General features: G+C 48.8%; 1 protein-coding gene across 8 annotated transcripts in view; it reads right to left on the bottom strand.

Annotated features, from left to right (window-relative positions):
- AFAP1 (actin filament associated protein 1) overlaps positions 1-19,526 on the bottom strand; it is a 130,648-nt gene that overhangs the window by 73,625 nt on the left and 37,497 nt on the right. For 5 of the 8 annotated variants that reach the window (XM_045075285.1, XM_045075296.1, XM_045075299.1 and 2 more), the window contains one exon: positions 6,741-6,928. The exons of 1 other annotated variant lie outside the window; for it this stretch is intronic. The gene's annotated coding sequence lies outside the window, so the exon portion shown is untranslated. Of the gene's footprint in view, positions 1-6,740; positions 6,929-10,477; positions 10,981-13,612; positions 13,635-19,526 lie in introns of those variants that run through there. 2 more of the 8 variants (XM_045075309.1, XM_045075305.1) reach the window with 2 other exon arrangements.

Raw genomic sequence — 19,526 nt, 5'->3', positions numbered from 1 at the left:
CCGCATGCCGAGGAAGACTTGGGGTTGGACTCCTGACCATGTCTTTTCCTTCTAGGATCACAGCTGACTCAGGACCCGATGACATGGCTGGTGTCAGCGATTTACAAATCATGGTGTGAACCTTCCAGGGGCCCCCAAAGCCCCTTTAGGGCGCGCAGGAGGCCCGACTATTTTTCTAACCCTGAAGCATTATTCTCCTTTACTGGTGTCAATGGTGCGAAGGCAAAGGGGCTTATGCTGCGGGCCTCCGGCCACACATCAAGGCAGGGACAGCAGAAGAAACTAGCGGTCACTGAATCCCTCACCACACACTTGCAGGAAAAATGAAAATGTCACTGTCACTCAAGAGTGGCTTTGATGGAGTGGTACAAATTGCTGCTTTTATTCTGTCTCAGCCCTGGATGATGTACTTTTTTGGGATCCCGTGTGATGAAAGGATTAAGTATGCAAACAGCCTGTCTCCTGCCCACTGGAGGACCACGGCCGTCGGAAGAAAAGCACGTGTGCGCTGTTTAAGGCGCAAGTCACCCTATGCTGCTTTTCTTGTGCAGCACTGAAGAAGAAATGATACACAAACGACAAGGACACAGTTTGCGCATATGACCGGCATCTTCCCAAAAGGGAACAAAGTGACCTGACCACGTCAAGGTAAACAATGACAACCTTGGTTGCCAATGATAAAATTCGAGATTCCAAGTGGAAGTGAGAATTTCAAACACTTGTACCCACCCCCGTGAGCATGACCACTTCTCAGCAGAGACTTTCCTGATCAGATGGGGACAGAAACTGGCCAACAACCTCTTCTGATCGGATATAATGTGGTGTGTCAGCGTTTAGAAGCTCTGAACCATTCTGCGATCAGTGAGGTCAGGAAATCACACACAGACACGGATCTAATGTACAAAAGAAGTAGAAATATTTGTTTGTAACACAGAATGAAGTGTTCTATGAGTCAGCTTCAGGTCCCATGTTGCAACTAACCTTTAAGAAACTACCCCTTGCCAATTTTTGGTGTAGGATTGAAGAAGAATATTGACAGCTTTCTGAAGGGGCTCTGAAGAATTCTTCTCTGACTACGTAACTGTGTGAGCCAGATTTTCTTTTTGTGCTTCCTCTAAAACAATGCTCCACAACAAGGTGAACGCAGAAATACATACGAGAATTCAGCCATCTTTATCAGAACAGGTAGAGGAGATGCTAGCCGAAATCTGAAGCAGGCTACTCTCCCCCAAATCAGCTTGTTTTGGCAGATGCAGTTACTTTTTGTAAATATATTTTTAATGAGTTAATAAATACCTTAAAAATCTGCCACTTTTTAATTCGAATATGATAAATATAAACAGATACACCCATGTAAATAAGAACTCTTTGGAATGTTCAATATGTATTTTGGGACCAAAAAGTCCAAAGCAAAAAGTTCGGTCCGTGCGATTCTTTCCAAGTCAACAACACTCTTCAGGATTAAAGGTCGTGCTGTTGTCACTACCAACACTCTCACGGTTTTAGGTAGGTCTAGGATAGAGAAATGGACATGAGTCCAAAGTGTTCACTTGTCCTCACTGAATGTTCCCTCTATGAAATGAAGAGATTGGATTAATTAAGTCTTAAAGGTCTTTTTCATTAGTAAGACACCTTCGCGATGATTCTAAGGGGAAAGCAAGCTCATCTGTCCTTTAAGAAAGAAGTGCTGCTAGCATTATTCAGAATAGTTGTAAGGTGGAAACCACCCACATGCCCGCTGGTGGATGGCTAGGTAAAGCGATGTGGTCGCCACACGTGATAATCTGGATATCGATAATCTGGATACTGCTCCGCCTTAAACAGGAAGGGCGTTCTGACAACTGCTAGAGCACGAGGAACCTTAAGGACATCGTGCTGAGTGAAGTCAGCCAGTCACAAAAGGACACACACTGTCTGATTCCACTTATACGAGGTACTTAGAGTCATCAAGATCAGTGAGACGGAAAGTGGTGTGGTGTGTGCTGGGGGCCAGAGGGAGAATGGGGAGTCCATGATCCATGGGTGGTTTCAGTTTGCGGAGATAACTGACCGCTGGGGAAGATGAAGCAACAATGGGATGGACAGTGGTGGCGGCTGCCCACCAGAGTGAGCGTGCTGAATGACACTGAGCCGTGCATTCAAAAAAGGGTGAAAATGGCAAATTTTACAAAACGTATATTGTACCACAATAAAAAATATCAACCTCATCCAAAAATCAAAGGGTGGCCATTAGCAAAAATGTGGAAAATGCTTATGAGCCTATGTGAAACTCACAGCAGCCCATCTTCATTCACACATTTTCTTTTCCAGAAAAGCCTCTCTTGCATACAGCATGATTACATTTATCCTGAAAGATTTCACTTAGGAGTTGGTTTGCAGCATCAGAATGCCTGAAGAGGACCTCAGACTGAGCCTGTCCTGTCTCTGCCCTGGGCTCCCTGACAGAGTTCCCACAGAGGATTCATGAAGACCCCTCCTCGCTGGGAGTCTGCCAAAACCACGGCTGAGGGACACCTGTCCAGCTGTGCTCTGCGGCTCAGAGACCAGCACCTTCGGCCGCAGGTGGCCTCTGGGCAGCCAGAGCCGCCCTATGGGGCCAGCAGCCCCTCTTGCTCCCAGGTTACAACTCTCTGGGCCACCCTGTGCCAAGCTGGCCTGTCCGATACTCCTTCCAGAGAGTGTGCCTGGGACCAGGAACTCAAGGGCAGCTGGGATTTCCCGAGCTGAAAACACATAGACATGGGAGCCATGTTTCAGCATGTACATGCCAGAACAAGGAGCTTGTACCAGTGGAGGAAAGGACCCAGTAATCAGTACCCAGGGGAGCATGGGCAGACCCGCTCAGATGCCAGAAACTAGGTGAGGAAAGAGGACAAAGACACACACTGATGGGCTTCCCAAGACCTTCCTGGGTTCTCCTTGGTCACCTGTACACTTGAACTACATGGCATACCTGCATCATTCTAATGAATGATCATGATGCTGATTTTTACTAGGCTGCCCTCTATGGTATTCTTTTTGCTGAAATCTCAGACCAAGGCCACAATGCATAGACAGCTCTCCCCACCGCTGGGTGCAGGACCTCCCAAATTTGAGAGTGTGATCATCAGAAAAGTTACTCCATTTCAGGATCGTCACAGACTCCACAAACCACATTATACCCTTAAGAGTCCCTTTGAGGGTGCCTGGGTGGCTCACTGGGTTAAGCCGCTGCCTTCAGCTCAGGTCATGATCTCAGGGTCCTGGGATCGAGTCCCACATCGGGCTCTCTGCTCGGCAGGGAGCCTGCTTCCTCCTCTCTCTCTCTGCCTGCCTCTCTGCCTACTTGTGATCTCTCTCTGTCAAATAAATAATAAACTAAAAAAAAAAAAAAAGAGTCCCTTTGAGCCCTACAAGCCCACAGCATCCCCTTTCTCCCTGCCTGCTCTCATTAATCACCCCCTATTTGTTCCTCCCTGTGGTGGTCTTCCTTAATTACAGAAGTTCACCCGTCTTGCATCAGCCATACCGATAACTGGATATCAAGTGATATGTGGGTCGGTTTTTGTTTCGCTTTTTTTTCTCCAAACAGTGGATCTGCCCATTAAGAGCACGTTTTGTGCTTGACTCATCTCAGGATAACCAGTCCCCCAGTCCAACATGCATGGAAAGCCCGTGCTTCTGGACGCACAGCTCGCAAGCGAAGAAGTGATAAGTTTCTGATGGCCTACTACCCACGATGCCTTCTCCTCCTCCTGGGAGTTCTGCAGGGACCCCCTCATCCCCATCTGCGGGGGCACGAGAAGCGAGCAACGGTCTGGTCACTTGTCTTCAAGCAAATGCTCCCCCAGCGGCCTCAAGTGCCCGCACTGTGCTCGTCCCTGGACAGGTGTGAGTTCGCTCTGCTCCCAGAGACCCGGAGAGGGGTCGGATGGTATTATCAGCCCCTGTTCACAGCTCAGCAAACAGGGGTTCAGAGGGGTCGACAAAGGCTACTAGGCAAATAAGTGGCTAAGCCTCTGCAGCTTTAATTTTTTAAAATTTGTTTTTAAGATCTTTTACTTATTTATTTGACAGAGAGAGAGACACAGTGAGAGAAGGTGCACAAGCAGGGGGAGTGGGAGTGGGAGAGGGAGAGGGAGAAGTAGGCTTCCCGCTGGGCAGGGAGCCCAATGTGGGGCTTGATCCCAGCACCCTGGGATCATGACTTGAGTCCAAGGCAGACGCTTAATGACTGAGCCACCCAGGTGTCCCCACAGCTAATGACTGAGCCAGCCAGGTGTCCCCACAGCTAATAATTTGCTCACAGCCACAGAGCGAGATGGCAGCAGTGAGAACCTGAACACAGATCAGATTCCAAACGCCCTGATTGGACCCTTTCATGATAATCATTCCACGACTACTCTCTGAAATGACCCAGGCCTGGAGAGATGCCATGACCATTTTTTTAAGAGCAATAACATGGTCAGTTATAATTAAGAACACGCATCCTAAAAAAAAAAAAAAAAAAAAGAGGGTGATTCATTTCACCAGCACCTCCACGGCACCCTGTAGAGAATTATAATCATGTACTGAGCCATCTACCTCCCCCACAGGACTGCCTGTCCCAATGTGCACAGATAGCGTCCCATACAACACTGCATTCCTTCTGGTGCCCATGCACTTGGGAAATGCAAGTTGAAGATCAGGGCACAATGTCCCATAGCTCATGGACACGCCACCACGGCAAGGGAGGAACGAGAAGTTCCTGCACCTGGGCTCCCAGGTGGCTCAGTCGTGAAGCATCTGCCTTTGGTTCAGGTCATGATCCCAGGCTCCTAGGATCGAGCCCTACATCGGGCTCCCTGCTCCACAGAGAGACTGTTTCTCCCTCTCCCACTGCCCCCATCTGCCCGTGCTCTCTCTTCACTCTCTCTCTCTCAAATAAATAAATAAATAAGAAGTCTCTGCACTCTATTTTCAGTTTAAAGTTCTTGATATGAACATGCCTTTCCCGTAAGTCTGAGAACAGCAGGAGGTGGAACATGCAGGCTTATGCATGGGGATGGTCTCATAGGACAGGCACGGCAATCCAGCATCCAGGAATTCAGGTGAGGTGTTCAGAGACACATACCAAGTGCCCTTCTCCACGTGCAACCCAGCACTTATCTTCCTGATATCCAGTTTTTCCACTGCCTGATACTGGTTCCCTCCTGCCTCTCCAGGGTCAGAAATGACTCACAGGAGACCTCTAACCTCCTCCAGTACCTGCGGCCCAAGTCCTCATCCTGATACAGCTCTGTCCCCCTGCCCCACCCCTGCCCTGCAACATCTCATTGTTTCCTAGAGACGTCACACAGAGAATGACGGCAACCACACAGAGCTGATCACATACCAGGCAATAGGCTACGGGCTTCGCATACATTCCAACAAACTGTCCCACCAGCCCTTTGACACAGGACTTACTTTCCCCATTTCACCAACGGGGAAACCGAGCCTGAGAAACATTCTGTTCTTGCCCAAGGTCACGTTGTTCAAAATCAGAGGCAGGATGGGAGTCGGAACCTAGCTGCTCGGTTTTCGTGCCTCTGCTAGCGACCCCATCACATCGTACATTTTGCTCATGGTGGACGAGGACGTTCAGTCCTCTTACGTCACGTTCCTTGGTGTTTGCGCCCAAATAACTTCTTTCCCGTGACACAGAGCAGGCTCTCTACACCATCACATCCTTCAAGGATGTTGCTCAAACTGTGCCTTCCATAGCTATTTTACTAGCGATTTTTAAAACAAATATTAAAAACAAAAGCATCTTACGACTGCAGATAATTCATCCAAATCCCTCAACCTCCTGATGAAGAAAAGAAGGCTCAAAGAATCAGAGATTTACCAAGGGCACAGTCTGATGGACCACTTCCATCTGTGTGCCCGGAACGTGGGCCAAAGGGCTTTGTGTTCACAGTAGCAACCAGTTACAATCCACCATATAAAATACTCTCAGTGTATTTTATCCCTTGATCCTTACACTCCCGTTATCTTAGAAATACCACAGATGGCAGAGATATAATGAAGAAAGGTGAAGAGCCTGACACAGGACAGGAAGCAAATCAGGAACACATCTACCCTGGACTCCGGGCTCGCACTTCCTTTGTTCGACCCCCTAACCCTCACACCCGTTATCCTGGGCACAATGGGTGTCACTGAACATTGACTGGGATCAGAACACGGGTGCAAATCAGTAACTTCCAGAAAAAAAAAAAAAATTGTTTTCCCCCAAGCACCCAGAGCCACACAAGAGACCTGACTACAGAATTTAAGATTCCCAAGGCAGCAGGGAAATCACCCAGAGGCATTTCAGGATATATTCTATGCATCTGAAAAGCAGCACTCCCTTCTCCAGAGCCCAAGGATTTCTCTACTAAATCAAGAGACTCTGCTCTCCTGTAAGTGGCCAGTGTGTTCCACAGTCCTATATGAAAAGGGAAAGTGTGAGTAAAGGCTAGATGGCACAGCAGACCAGTAATCTAGTCCAGCAACATGATTCCTCTGTGATCAACCCCCTATTCCTGAAAGCAAACCTCTCAGGTTCGCCAGTGGGTTCCTTCATTTCAACAACATAAAAGAAATGGGCAATATTATTTGTGGGACCCAAAAGCCACTTTAAAGGAATCTGATCCACCTTACTGCCCAAATCACAGAATCTGAAAGCCAGAAGGGCCCATCAGATCTAGCGCCTTTATTTCACATGGGAGGAAGCTGGGCCCCAAAGAAAGGAAGTGACCTACCTGCGGAATGTACACGGGATTTAGTATAAAGGCTTGAACCGGGAGCCGGGTGCCCTGATGGCCAGGCAGGAGTGTCCTGGTCTGCGCGGAATGGTCTTCCTCACACGCCTCCTCCAGGGGCAAGGACGGAGCACCCAGGGTCCACCTGTAGTTGCTCAGGAAATCAAACCACTCTTTGAGAGCAAATCCTGCAAATAAGGAGAAGAAATGCCTGCTGTGACTAGCTCCAGGCAGACACAGTTCACTACCCAGAACTTCCTGCTGCTTGGTCAGAAAAGGCAAGGACCAGTTCACAGACTAACATCACTCCACGGGTCACAGGCACAGACCACACATTGCTCAGTCCACGTCTTCTCAGTCTGCAAACTTCAGTGATGAGAGACCTAGTGCTGTCTACGTCCTCAGTTCTAGCCAGTGTCTCCAGACAACCACGAGGGCAGCGGGGCATCTTTTCAACGCTATGTGTTCATCGGAGATCCCTCTGGGGCAGCTCTTCCCTTCAGGGTCCCAGCCTAGTGTGCAGAAACTTGACGCAACTTCCCTCACCTAGTCTCCGTTGAAAACAAGCACATGTTTCCCTCAACTCCCCAGTGTCCCTGGCTCTCCCCTTGCCAGCCACACCCCCAGCCCCAGCTGGCACCCTGACCTGCCAGCCTCCATGTGCCCTTCTCAACGTGTGAGGCTCTGGGGTTCCTGCCTACCGCACCCAGGGCTACCTCCTGCTGCCAGCCAGCCCACCCCGATCACCGGGCTGACTGTCCTCCCTGCCCCTCCAAGTGCTGCCAGTCCTCTAGAGTGGCGTGGATGTCTACAGTGGAATGGCCATTCCATTCATCACAACCCCCCCTTCCCAGAATCTGTCTCTACTTGGTCCTCCTCATCTACTCTGTTCTTAGAAGGAGCTCAGCCTTCACAGCCATACAAATCAGATCCAAATCCCAGTTATGAGCCTTCCTAGTTTTGTGACCTCGGGTGAGTGAGTAGTAAGTCCCCCAAATTATTCCATGCTTAAAATGAGATGCTGATTACACATCTCGGTATCATCATAAGGACTAAATGGGCTGCTCTACATACAGAACCAAGTATTTCACAAATGGTAGCTGGCATCATTACAATTAGTATATGCTCCTCTTTCTAGAACCTCACTGTATGACTTGGAATCAATGAACACAGTAAGTGAACAGTGCTCACACGCTTCTTATTTTCTTAATGATGACATCCTTAAATATGTGCTCCCCTCCCTTAAGAAGAGTCAGGAAACACTATTCTGTACAACTCTGTGCAAATACATTTGAAATTAGGTGAAATACATAATTTCACAAAAAAGAATACAATTTACCAACTATTTTAGAAAGCGTACACAGATCAATTTTCAATAGAAGTAGAGAAAGTTGTCAAAGATTGGCCTCACAGATAAAAGCTCCAGGCCCAAATGGTTTTACAGGTGAATTCTGCCAAATCTCAAACACCAAACCTTACTACCCAAATTTTTCCAGAGAGGAGGTACAGAAAATTTTCAAATACTCTCTTTTTTAGAAGTACGTTACAAAAGCAATGCCTAAACCTGATAGAGACAGCACAATAAAAGAAAACCAAAGACTGATGTTACTTACAAATATCAAGGTACAAATCCTAAATAAAATATTAGCAAACAGAAATCCACACAATACATTAATAGCTAACCATGACCAAAGGGGTTCATTCCAGGAATACAAGGATGACTCGATATGAAAGACTAAAAAATCTACTAATATTATTCATCATATTAATAAATCTTGTAAGAAGATCATGACTCTCACCATAGATCGTGAAAAGGCCTTCAACAAGATGCAATACTCATTCCTGATTTTTAAAAAAGTCAGTAAATGGGCATTGATATGTACTTTCTTAGCTTAATAAAATACATGTACTAACTGTTATAGGGTACATGTCTATATCCCCCCCAAACTTATATGTTGAAATCTAATGCCCATTGTGACAGTAATGGGAGGCAGGGCCTTTGAGAGGTGATGTGGTCATGAGGGTGGGACATTCCTGCAGAGGATTAGTGCCCTTCCCACTGGTGAGGAGGAGAAGTAGGAAGCCCACTACCCAGAAGAAGGCCTTCATCAGAGCCTGTCCATGTTGGAACAATGATCTCAGACATCCAGCCTCCAGAATTGGGAGAAATAAATTTCTATTCTTTACCAGGCACCCAGGCTATGGTATTTTGTTAGAGCGGCCCCAAGAAACTAAGACACCAAGAGACAAAAACAAGAACAGCATCCTAGTCAGGCATTCTGGGTAAGGTCAGAGATAAGCCAAGGATGCCTGTTTGCTCCACTGCCATTAACACAATACTGGAAGTGTTAGCCAATGCAGTTAGAAATGAGAAGGCAATGAGAAACTCAAGGATGGAAAAGAAAAAATAAAATGATCTCTGTTTGCAGCTGATGAGAAATTACACATAGAAAATCAAAGGTAGGGGCGCCTGGGTGGCTCAGTGGGTTAAAGTCTCTGCTCTCGGCTCAGGTCACGATCTCAGGGTCCTGGGATCAAGCCCCACATAGGGCTCTCTGCTCAGTGGGAAAACTGCTTCCTCCTCTCTCTCTCTCTGCCTGCCTCTCCACTGCCTACTTGTGATCCTTGTCAAATAAATAAAATATATAAAAAAAAAATACATGGTTATTAATAATAAACCTACTAAAAATAAAAATAATTTTAAAAACTTGAATAAAGTAGTAGAATATGTAGAAACTATTGCTTTTCCCATATTAATTTTTTACCAAACAATATATACTAGAAGACAGAGTGAAAAAGATTTCATTGAAAAGCAATGAAAAAAGTAAAACACTTAAATTTAAAAAGAAATGTGCAAAACTTCCATGCAGAAAACTTAAATCATTCCTGAAAGACAAAGAAGCAAATCTAAACAAATGACAAATTGTCCCTTTTCTATGGAAAGGACAACATCAGAAAGAGGTCAATTCTCTCCACATTCACGAATAAATGTAATATACCAGCGAGCATGCAAGGACATTTAAGAACAATGAAGATGGACTGGCCCTATCCTCTATCATTGAAAAGGGAAGAGGAGGCCCGGGGGGCGGGGCTCAGCTGGTGGAGCGTCTGACTTGATTTTGGCTCAAGCCATGATCTCGGGGTCCTGGGATCCAAATCTGCATAAGGCTCTGCACTCAGTAGGGACTCCGCTTGAGATTCTCTCTCTACCCCTCCTCCACATTGTGCGCTCCCTCTCTCTCTAAAAGAAATAAATAACATCTAAAAAAAAAAAGGTGTGATACTGGTAGATAAATTCCCAGTTGAATTGATTCTACAGAAAAGAATTTCAACGAAGAGGCCTGTATACCTTGTGGCCTCTGAGAAAGGCAGTGTCCCAAACCCAATGGGGAAGACATGGACCTCTTAACGGGAGATAGGACAACTGGTGATCATTTGGGGAAAGAAGAAAGATCAATTTAAATACTTACATCATATACCAGAAAAAACTGCAAAGATACTTGAGAATCAAAATATAAAATGTGAGGCCATCCAAGTCCTCAAAGATTTATAAAGTGAATTCTTCTATAACCCTGGTGAGGGAGAAGATTTTCTCCCTGGGATTCCAAATCGGATATCACAAAAGAACACAGGGCAGGCAGGGCTGCGCTGTATAGCTCATGGCCACCTCCTGCTGCGCGCCTGGCTCGCCCTCGCATGCACCCCCTGCCACACCTCTTATCCTGGAAGCCTCTTACCTGCCCGCCCTGGGAGGCAGCGCCTTCCGCACCAGGCAAGCCTGCCTCCATCACAGCTCCAGCTTCTGCTGGAATCACAGGTAAACCTGTCTGTCCACCGCAGCAGGCAGCAGGCCTCTGAAGTCAGGGACTGCTGCCTCCTCTCTGTGCCCAGGGCACCCAGCAGCGTGCCCGATACGGGAGCCGGGACTCACCCGACAGTTGCAATGTGTTTGGTGAATCTGTTCACTCATTTGTTTCTACGTCTCCATAACAGACAAAATTCCTGAGATCTGTTTGGAAGAGAAAGTTGCAGAGCAAAATACCCCGGACGGTCCTCTCACAGCAAGCGTGTCTTCTGTGATATTCTTAGAACATGCGCATTGAAAGTAGCAAAAGGAGGATTCTGACAAGGTCACTGTCCCAGACAGGTTGACCACCATCCGGTCAGGGCCCTTCTGTCAGCAGGGATCCTGAGGAGAATATTTGGGGGCGCGCTCAGGACAGACAGAACTCATGCGGCACCAATGCAAAGGAGTGGATTCCCCAGCACCGCGACTGCATATTTTCCCTTATAGGGTTACAGGGAGGACTCTCAGGCGGACTTGCAAATACTTCAACAGGCCCCTGCAGATGATCTAAATGGGCTGCCGCAGGCCAGGCCGGGCTGAGCCATCTCAGGGAAAGCAGCATAGCTTTAAACCCTGTCTGGCTGGAAACGTTCCCTCAGCTAGACCACATCTGAAATTCCTCAGGACTCAGATGACCGTGATTTGAATGACCAGATGGAGGGCTCTGAGCACAAGCTACCAAATGCCTTTGACTCCCCGTGCCCTGTCTACACCGCAGGGATAATAACAGCTATGGGCCTCGCAAGACTGCCGGAGATCCAAAGACAGCTATAAATAAAAGCCGGGGACTTTCGGGGCATTCCATTAAGGCTAGTTCAATTTGACCCTGAAAAGTTACAGTAAATAAGGTTTCTTCTTCTCACTCTCTGGTGTCTGGACCTGTGACAGTCATGGGTAGTTCCAGTACTGACTGAAAAGTGGATCTTAGATTTATCAATATCCCAGGGGAACACCTGCATTTCTACAAGAGTATGTGTATATATATGCATAGTCTAAGTCCCGAGAATCTTCCTTTCCGGCTTACAGAGAGCCAGCAAAAAGCCCTCAAAGGAATTCGTGTAAAAATCTGCAAATCATATTCCTTCCGACAATCATGATTCACAAAAGTCAGATTAACACATAGATAGAAAAAGCAAGCCCTAAAGGAAAGATCCTTCTATTATTTCGTAGAAAGGAAAAGAAGAGCAAAAGCTAGATCAGGCAATATCTTTCATAATCCTAATAACATAGGTAACCTGACTTCCTGCTTCCTGAAGCCTCATTCCTAAACTGGGCGGAGAGGCTAGGGATGAAAATCAAGCTGGTTGCAAGCAAAGTTTTCGGCATGATATTGAGAACGCAGTAGGTCTAATTCCATTTACGCCAGTTCATTTAATTCAGCAGTAAGTTGCGAAACACCAACTGTGCTCAAGACACTAGTCAAAACCGAAAGCAAGCCCGGCTTCCAAAGGTTCATTATCTAGGGCAGCAGATAAGCACTGGGACTCCTGATCCATTAGTCTGTGAAAGGGAGAGTCACTGATGTCTTTCAGCCGGCATTGGCGGGTCTCCATCTCTGCAAAGGTGACTCTGATCGTGGCTTTTAGGAGTACCTGGCATAGGGGGGCTGGCGCCGGAAGAGGCACACTGGGCAGAGGGACGAAAGAATAACAGCCATAGAAGGATGGAAAAGGAAAATGCAAATCTGTGTGCTGTTTACTGTACTAGATTTAACTGTTTAAGAAAAACCACCTCCGTGTCCAGATACTTGGGTACCTAAGCGTGGGTAGACAATAATAAGTGAAACAAGCAGGATCATTTACACTCAAATTAGACACACCAAGAACATGCAAGTAAATAAAAACAGCCAGGAAGGGGGATGGGTGCTAGGAATGAAGCATCTGGCCAACCATTTTATGTCGAATTTTTTTAGCTCCAAATCCCCGCTTCATTTCTGAGGCCCTTTGCCCTTAAGGGTGGTTCTCTTTAACTGGAATCTGAAATTTTGAAAAAAAAAAGAAGAATGGTCCGCAGGCACAATGGTCAGAAGATGGAAGCTACCCACGTGTCCTTCGAAGGATGAACAGATAACCAAGTGTGGTCCATTCACTCCACAGAACACTATTCGGCCTTAAGAAGGAATGAAACTCTGACCCAGATGATAGCACGGGTGACACTTTGCTAAGTGAAGCAAGCCAGGCCCCAAGGACACCTAGACAAGGTCTTTAGGGGCGTCATACCCATAGATGCAGAGCGTAGATGGGGGCAGCCAGCGGCTGGGGGACGGATGCAAGGAGAGTTAGTGTTTCGTGGGTACAGAGGTTCGGTCTGGGACGACAGGAAAGTTCTGGAGATGGGAGGATAAGGAGGCACAACAGCATGAACATGCTTAATACCACTGAATTCTATACTTACAATTGGCTAAGATGGTAAATTTTATTGCAATTTTTTAATTTATTGTATTTGTTTTGGGTAGAGCATACAATTCACAAATGACTGAGTGAGGGAGTGAAAAGGCTCTAGATCCCCTGTTTGCAGAGCTCCCAAGCACCCCCGAGCAGATTCTAGCTGCGTTTGGCCATGGACCCCCGGGAGTGAGGCCCCAGCATCCTTATATGCAACACCTTCCACACCCCACCTCTCTGTGCTTCTGGGCCGCCCGATCCAGCTACTGCCCCTTCTTCTCAGAACATTCCTGTGTTTCTGCCTCCAGCTCCGCTCATGTGTTCTGCCATAGGCCTGCCCTGGCTCTCAGCTTCGCTGCCAAGCAAGCTCGCTGTGGGTAAAACCAAGTGCCTCCCCCTTTACAAACCCTTCTCAGGCCACCTCCGGGAAGCGTGGACGCCCTGGTCTGGCAATTTCCCTCCAAAATCATCAGCTTCTTACTAGCAATGAACAACTGAGAGGTTGAAGAAGGAGAAAGGCTGGTTCCAGGTGTGACGGCATTAACATACACACAACACCCACGAGTTTAACAAACTATGAGAACGAGCGACACACAGACACCTATGAAATGTAATGAGGACCCAGATAAAAGGAGACATACCATATTCGCAGACTGGAAGATTCTGTACTGTTCATATAGTCGTCGTCCTCCCAAATTATTCTAGAGACTCAACACAATCCTATCCAAGAGCCCAGCAGGATATAGGAAAAGAAAAGAAAAAGAAGAAAAAGGCTGATTCTAAAAATATATTAAACAAACAAGAATGGATGCCCATGGAAATCACTAGGAAAATATTTGCAATACACACATTTGACACCAACACGCTGAATACTGAGAACGTACAAAAGACCCAACCAAAAAAAACAAGCAAAGGACACAAATGGCCAGGACACATGTTAAGGATGTGCTGATATTGTTAGTCGTCAGTGTCAAGCAGGTTGAAGTCACAATGAGCTACATCTCTACCCGCAGCACAGGGAGATTCTAAGCACAATGAGATTCATCAGGAGATGAGATTCTAAGGCTGATCACACCAAGCTCTGCCAAAATGCACGCAAGTAGTCCCTCCTACCTTTCCATCCGGAGCCTCCGCGGGCCCACCCCCTCTGAGAACAGTCTGACAGTTTCTTGTAGAGGGAAATGTACGGTCACCATGTGGTCCAGTAATTCCACTCCTGGGTATTCACCCAGCAGAAATCACTGCATGTATCCACACAAACACATTAGCAGCTCCACCTCTAACAGCCAGAGGCGGCGCACAGCCGAAACGACCATTACCAAACACGAGATATACAAATTGTGAGGTCTTCACACAATGGAGTATTTCAACGCAGTAAAAAGAAATAAACCATCCAAATGCGTAACTTGTGAAAAAATCATAAAAACCCATACCGTCTGATCCCATTTTCATGAAATTCCAGATTCCAGCAAAGCTAATGGAGAGCGGCAGAGAACAGATGGGTGGGTGCCCTAGTCTGAGCAGGCGAAGGACCCGTCCTGTTGGATTCTCAGGATTCGGACTCTAGGAGCTGAAGCTGACCATGTTAGAAGAGACAGTTCAAGGTCTGGGAGAAAACCCTACGTAGTTAAGGCAAAGTCAATTAAACAGGGGACAGTCTGTATATTGTATGTGATAAGGTCAAATGCCAATTTTGAGAAAATCCAGGTAAACAGGATTTTAAGAAATGATTTTGCTGCACGCACCACAACAGGCTAAGAGCACTGGACTGGCATGGCACATCAGGGCTAATTCTGCTTTTATAAAGAAGAAAGCAGGATTCCTAAATCACAGAAAGCTCCAGGGAATGAGTTCTCTTCATTACCATAAAGCTGCACTGCATCTTTATTCATGAATGGCTTCTTCTTCTAATCAAAGGAAGGAATAAAAACAAACAAAAGAGGAAAGAGCAGCAGACTGAACTTGTAAACTGGGTCTCATTCAAACAACCACAGGCTACTGTTGAAGCCAGGGGAGTTGGGAGGGGCTCACAGCCCACAGGGCTGGACAGGACAGGAGCAGCCACATCCTAGCCAGCTCTGCCTTCTCCCAAGGGGAAGAGGATCCCGCTGAAGCACAAAGCCCTCAAAGCCCTCCGTTGGGCCAGGGCAAGGCTCTTTGAAAAGCAAGGTAGGGTGAGCTGACCCCTCCCCTCTCCAGCAAGACAGAGAGGCCACGTGTGGTGTGGCCCCAGCCAGGGAGGGAGGAAGGGAGAGCCAGGTGCAGGGGCCGGCTGCTCCCTCTTCACCCAGCTCCAGGGAGCAGGGCCCACCCTCTCCGGGCCCACCTGTGTTCCTGCTGACCGAGTTCTCTCTTCAGCAGGGAGGCTCCTCAAGTCGAGGCAATCTAGAACAGTCTAATATCTAAAACTGGGGATTCACGAATGTAGGCCCTGAAGCTCAGGGAGGAACAGGGACCTTCAGATCAAGGCCACAGAAAAGACTAAGCGGCAAGTCTGGGTGCCCAGAAGTGCTCCCTCTGGTCAGAACCTGCCTTTAAAATCCTCGGGGACCGTAGCTAATTTAGGGCATGAGAGAGGCCCTGGCACCATCTCCTGAATTGGAGAACCATCACTTTAAAAAAACACTGAGGCCTCTCAGCACAGAGCGAAAGCTGAGCCGGCAGCCAGCACGGCGGCCCCCAGCTGCTGGCTTGGGGGCCTAATGGCTCAGCAGATGTCCACGGTCACTGCCGGGACAGCAGCTTTGTGGGGGAGGAAGCAGGAAGAGATGCCAGAGTGGGAAAGCTGCTCACAGACTCAACACTCTCTGAGAAGAGGGGCGGGGGTAGAGGGAGAGGGAGGCCCTGGCCATCAGGACAGGCCCTCCATAGTACGCCACCTCGTTTCCAGAAACTGAGACAATAGATGTTTGCTCTTAAACACTGCCCTTCACACTACCAGCTCCATTCTATGCACATCTGTAGCCTACTTTACATGAATTAAAAGGCCTAACCTAACTAAGTCATCGGGAACGCAGCTTGGGGCCGGGAGGTCAGGGGGGCCGCAGGGCCCTCGGACTTCAGACTAGCAGGGTGGGCAAAGCTTGTGCACCTCCAACAAATTGAGAAGTGGCCTCCCCACATCTGAGCTTTTCCTTACCATAGTTCGAAGCTCCAGAAAGATACTGCATTTCCAATCACTCCCACACCCCAGACCTCAGCCAAAAGCGGGCAGGGAGGAGGGGTCACCCACAACTCAGGGAAGGAAAGCATCCTCCTTGAGATGGCAGAGGCGGGAGGCCAGGATCAAGGCCTATGGCCTGACCAAAAGCAAACAGAATCCTTGTAACCATGAGAGCTGTAATCCCTGGCTGTCCTCATCTCTCCTATTGTCCTGGGGAGACTGAGGCACAGCTCAGCAAGGCAGGGCACCTGGGCACACACCGAGGGGCAGACACTTCTGCCTCATGTTTTTTAGGTAGTGTAGAACTCCTGATGTCAATCCCCAAGGTGAGCCCGACAGCCCCTTTCTGTCAGGAAGATAGCACTCAGAGATGGTTCTAGTAGATGTTGGTCCAGACACAGCTGCCTACACAGCAATCAAGTTCTGCAATTATACTTTAATGTTAAACAGCTGGAGATAAAAGCATTTTCAAAACGCTTCCTCTCTGTCCTTCACACTGGAATCCCGCCCCCCCCCCCCCCGCCAGGGCTTCTGAAACTTCCATGGAAATGCTACTGAGGGGCGCTTGTTAAAATGCAGATTCTGACTCAGCAGGTAAGGGGGCTCTGAGGGTCTGCCTTCCTAACAAGCTCCCAGAGGAGGTGATGCTGCGGGTCCCGGTGGCCCCAACCCACAGGGGACTGTCTGACTGACAACAGGGCTCCTTGAAGAAGCAGTGACCATCCTGTTCTATGAAGCACCCAGCCAACCACAACCGACAACCTCGGGGGCCCCAAGGATCCAGACCTCCAGCAAGGCCATTAGGAGAGGGGACAGCTGAAGAGTGACACTGCCCCCGAAGACATGCTCGGCCTCTGGCTGATGTCCTCCCAAAGGTCAGGTTCAACCAGATGCAGAAGGTCTTGGTAACAGGCCTCAATCTGTAGCTTCACCATCCCAGTGGGGAGTGGACGACAACTGTGGGCCCCGTCTGGCATGAAGCCTTGGTCTGTAAACAGGGTCTTGTTGGCACACAGCCACCCCCACTCACTGGCTGGCCACGGGGCTTCCATGCCACAGCAGCAGAGCAGCATAGTGGCCACGAAAGCCGGAAGCCTGAAATCTTTGCCATCTCTGCTCTGGGGATCCAGGGAAGCAAAGTCTAGAAAGGCAAGCCTAAAGGCCAAGGCCCAGCCTCCAAGGCTGAGAGAGGCTGTCGGGACAAGCCCAGGACTCAGAAGGCTAGTCCACTAAGAGCTGAAACACAGCTGGAAACGGGAGGCCAACTCTCACTCCTTGGGCTCACTGTCTTCCAGCTGTTCGTGCAGAGGTGGCCTGGCCTTAGAGGGACATACACACTGGGCAGGATGCACGACCCAGTACCCCATCCCCCTGCCCCTGCTGACGAGTGCTGCCACCCCACGTGTACACCTGACCCTGCACAGACTCCGGGGCAGGGGTGGGGGGCCACGAATGGAGAGGCTGACCTCTGGCCTTGGATGAGCTTGTTCCTATCCTCCGGTCATGGTGAAGTGCGGAGGCCGCAGACCCTGCTTCTATCCAGGTCCTCCAGAGAGCAGAACAGGAAATGCCTCTGGGGCTCCCGGTAGCAGCAGGCACAGAACCGGGGCTCAGACGGCAGGGGGAGTGTGGGGCTGATGGGCTTGTCTCTGGGGAAGGCAGGCTGGAAGGCCGTCTGTCGCTCTGCCCCTGTTCCCCCTCCCCAGCAGATGGGGCCCCCACCATGCCCACGTGGACGGGGAGGGCTGGTGGGCACCGAGGGCTGGGGAACATATGTCCATGTGTCAGTGGAAGCCAATTAAAGAAGACAGTCACCTTCCCATTAGCCATTAGCTTCTCAGGGCTTGGAGCCTCCGGGCTCACAGAACAGATGTGACTCAGGCTCCCAAAGAACGTGATGATGGACTTGTGCTTGGGCATTGAATAGTCACAGACTCTGGAGTTGAAGCAACTGGGTTGAAATTCTGCCCCTGTACTTCCTAGCAGGGGCCTCTAGCGCACAGCCGCGTCACTCTCCTCTCTCCGGAAAAGGACAATGATGGAGCTCGTCAACATGTCCTCATGTGAAGAACTTGGCCCACAGGGTTAATCCTCAATAGACTGTGACGGTTACCCTCCTCGTCGTCAGTATAATTATCTGTCAGAAACATTTGCTCAAGCATTATCTTGGGGAGTGTGGGGCATAGGTGTAAGGGTTAAATAGGATGATCTGTAACTTTCCTGGACAGAGCATCATCTCTCAGTGGGGCCCTTGGTTTGGAGAAACCCAACCTCATCTCCCCTGTATATTTCATGAGACACCCGCCCCCCCAAACCTAGGGAGAACCCCTCCTCCAGAAGAGTCAGGAACATCGTTTCAGCAACAATGTAATGCGTGGAGGAGATGCTGTATTTCAGAGGGGAGAAAACGAGCCCCGGAGAAGAGGAACTCATTCCCTCAAAGACACAAAACTCGCAGGTGACCGACCAGCGTCTCCTTAGTAACAAGAGGCACCTGGCCAAGATGCTAGCTAGCAGCTTTAGTGAATGCTATAGTGAATGCTACCTCGGTAACCTGTGCTTCCATAAAACAGCACACTGTTCTGTCACTTTAACCTTTTCTGTATGAAAGTGTGTGTCTCTCTTGGAAGTGCTTCTTGGCCCAAAGGGCCCTACTTCCAAAGAGAAAATGTCCCTAGTAATGTCCAAAACATAGCCTGAGCCACAACTAAGAGAGTTTTAATACACGTTTTGTTCTCCAGCTGAAGGGTGTTCATCTGCTCCCAGCTAAGGATCCAGAGCTTACGAAATAAACAAAGTACTGTTCCTAACATCAGGCCGGGCCATCTAGAGCAAGCCTGACTTGACCAGGTCCCTCGAAATAGAGGCCCACACTGCTGCCCCCCAACTCCCATCCTTCCCACCCCGTCGGGCTCCCTCGTCGCAATGGCCCCTCCTCTGACGGGCTCCGGTACCGTCAGGGACATCTGCCCTCACTTCACTGATGGGACCGCTTCTGAACGTACACCTGTCACATGCCCTTCTGGACACAGTTTCTCCACTTGCCTCCCAGGCCTGGTCTCCCCTGCTCTTCCCACTCATCATCTTGGACGGGGGCTTTTTCCTCATCAGTACGCTCCTCCCTGGATGACTCCCTCCAGCTCTGACTCCACCTACCATTTACACAGTAATCTCCCCTCAATTCCCATCTCCCGTTAAGACCCCGCCCGGCCTGCCATCTGCCCTCTGTGAGGAAAAGAAGCTGAATCTAGCCTTCCTGAGGAATGCTGGGGAGATGGGGTCGAGTGACGGAAACACCCAGGGGCAAGTGACAGAAGTGGTGACAAAGAGCTGTGAAAGCAAAGGCCATGGGACACAGATGGCACATTACGAGAAACAGGACATGGGGGTGA

This window comes from Mustela putorius, unplaced genomic scaffold (genome assembly GCF_011764305.1).
Source record: "Mustela putorius furo isolate JIRA1106 unplaced genomic scaffold, ASM1176430v1.1 tig00000083_pilon_pilon_pilon, whole genome shotgun sequence".
Taxonomy (NCBI): domain Eukaryota; kingdom Metazoa; phylum Chordata; class Mammalia; order Carnivora; family Mustelidae; genus Mustela; species Mustela putorius.
Note: the sequence above shows the minus strand (reverse complement) of the source record. Positions and strands in the feature narration are given on the sequence as shown.